At 47.2% G+C, this 2745-nt stretch overlaps 2 non-coding genes across 2 annotated transcripts; both read right to left on the bottom strand.

Moving 5' to 3' along the window:
• Positions 1-1267: 1267 nt before the first annotated feature.
• TRNAR-CCG lies at positions 1268-1340 on the bottom strand. The gene has a single exon. It is a non-coding gene; the product is annotated as a tRNA-Arg (tRNA).
• Positions 1341-1365: 25 nt separating this feature from the next.
• Positions 1366-1439, bottom strand: TRNAP-AGG. Its single transcript has one exon. It is a non-coding gene; the product is annotated as a tRNA-Pro (tRNA).
• Between the last annotated feature and the right edge of the window lie 1306 nt (positions 1440-2745).

Raw genomic sequence — 2745 nt, 5'->3', positions numbered from 1 at the left:
CATGGGATCCTTTTGGCTACCCCGGTATGGGTCAGTGGGCTGGGAAAGAGGAGAAATAGTTGGACATCCGCAGGTGTATGGAGTGGAGCCCTCAGAAATAGGTGTGCTTGTCCCCTACCTGTCACTACAGAACCATATAGCAGAGATACATCACTGGAAACGTGTTTGGGACGAACTAGAGAATGTGACGCGTGTTTTGTACAACGGACAATGTGTCTGTGTTACAACCTGGAAAACAGTATTTTGGGAAGATGCAAGTATCAGCCAACCCTCAGTGGATGAATGTAGATGTAATGCCTGTGTATTATATACTAGCAATCACACGTACTATTTACCAAAAATAGAAAAAGCACAGAGCATTATAACCGCTACCCTGGTTAATTTCTCTGTTACCCTTGGTCCTGATTGGCGAGATCTAACTGATCACTTGTTGTCAGAAACCAAGGTGACTCCGTTTTTACAACAAACACAGAGAGATGTAGGGAAACGTGTCATTCAGATATTACATGCAAATGGAGACATGCTAAACATTGCTAGGTCTGAAAAGAACTGACTGCCTATCACTGGTACGACGTTTTTACAGGCTGGTCCCCGACTTCTAAGGGCATATTGTGCATTATGTTTCACCCATTAGTAGTTGTGTTAATATTGTCCTGTGTTTGCTTGCTAGGAATGTGTTGTATGTGCTGTTGGACAAAGCGAATGTTTGTTAAATTACAACCACAAGCTCAAATGGCCTCTCAGTATATTGCTATGAAATAGTTGTGTAAAATAGGACCCACTCAAGAATTGTTCTTGAGGGGTCAAAAGGGGGACATGTAGCAGTAGGATTTTATGTTTGTATTTTATATAATTTAGAATGAAGAATAAAGAATAATAATGTAGCTTGTATTAAATGTATTGGTGTATGATTTGATCTTATCCTGCCAGCCACCCTTTCTGATTAGCAGTAAGGAATGGCCTAATGGGCCACTGGTAAAGATGCATCAGCCAGAACCTGTGTCTGAGCTGATTTCAAGGCAGTAACAGACCTTTTAGGGTCACCACTTTGTTATAGGTTTAGCATTTTAAAATAAGTATCATAGAATATCAGGGTTGGAAGGGACCTCAGGAGGTCATCTAGTCCAACCCCCTGCTCAAAGCAGGACTAATCCCTAGACAGATTTTTGCCCCAGATCCCTAAATGGCCCCCTCAAGGATTGAACTCACAACCCCAAGTTTAGTAGGCCACTGAACTATCTCTCCCCCCCGCAATGTGTGATTAGCATGACCCAGAGGGGATTTGAACCCACAATCCCCAGCTCCGGAGGCTGATGCATTATCCATTAGGCCACTGGGTCACCCAAGTGTAAGTAGATAAGACCAAGGCACCACTGGGAGTTGAACCCAGGATCTCCTGCTTCCTAGACAGGTGCTTTAGCCAGCTAAGCCATGGTGCCTGAATTCAACGATTGTTTTCTCCTGCATTGCAATTTGATGTTCTTGTTCAAATGTTCTGTGTGAATCAATTCTGTTTTGTGTGCAAATAAGGAATGTGTGTGTTAGGAGATCAGTGTGAAGGCCATCACCGAACCAGATGTTCTAGGGAGGAACCAAGGACAGACGCAAAGGTGCCAGAAAATTACAACACACCCCTATTGAAATGTCCAAAAAGAGCAAATAACAACTCTAAAATTAAAACAGGCACCTATCAATGGGGACAAAATAGCTGTAATCAAAACCAGCATGGGGGTAACTCCCTAAAAAAAATAAAAAATTTAAAAAAACAAGCACTCATCAAATAACAATTAATTACAGCATGACGGTGCAAAACTAATTGGTCCCAATGAAGGAGAATCACTATATAAACGGGGTCTTGCCATCCTGCCAAGACTTCCCCGGAGCATTGTGTCACGACCGACGGAACCCGGCTCCTCCCTACCCATGATCAACCTAGCTGTCCACTAGATTGATCCGGACTCTAGACTGGTAACTATAACATCGACTGGCGGGACAGTGTGTGTGTGTGTGTGGTGTAATTAAATGCATATGCTAATTGTTGTATTTCCAATAAACGCAGCGTATTGCCTTTTCCCCTGAAAAAGATCCTGTGTGCTTCTTATAAGCATAACATGGCCAGGCTGCAGCTCCAACTCCCCTCCCTCCCCCAGCCACTGTAGCTGGGCCGGGGAGAGCTGTGCTGGCAGCTGTGGGGAGCCTGGGTCCCTCCACTTGCCCTGGGCGGGAGGCCTGAGCAGCCCTCGCCCAGCGTCTCTCAACCCTGCCCCCCAGACTCCCTGTCCAGGGCAGGTGGAGGGTCCACACCGCGGTTCCTCACAGCTGCCCACACGGCTTTTACCGTCAGAGCCCTGCGCGGATACAAAATTGGTATTCGCCTCTGTCACGGAGTCCTTGGGCGATGCTCTGGAACTGCTCCCCACAAAGCCAGTCAGGACTTTGGGGAGCCTCCTCTCCCTCCGAGCAGACCGTCTTCAGGGCAAGAAGCTCACACGCCTTCACCTCCTGGGTCTGACCTTGGAGCATTCACCATATGCCCCTCCGTGCGCTTCCCACAGTGAGTCCGCCCAGGCGGGGTCTTGAGGAAGACAGAGGTCCTGCATGCGCCCCCACTTTGCAGACAGACGTGACTCTTAGCCAGCCAGTAAAACAGAGGTTTATTAGATGGCAGGAACACGGTCTAAAACAGAGCTTGTAGGTACAGTGGCGAACGGGACCCCTCGGCTGGGTCCATTATGGGGTTCAGAG

The sequence above is a fragment of the Terrapene carolina genome, unplaced genomic scaffold (genome assembly GCF_002925995.2).
Source record: "Terrapene carolina triunguis isolate 2854851 unplaced genomic scaffold, T_m_triunguis-2.0 Scaffold33959, whole genome shotgun sequence".
In the NCBI taxonomy this organism is placed as follows: Eukaryota; Metazoa; Chordata; order Testudines; family Emydidae; genus Terrapene; species Terrapene triunguis.
The sequence above is the reverse complement of the archived record's forward strand: the minus strand, read 5'-3'. Positions and strand labels throughout refer to the sequence as shown.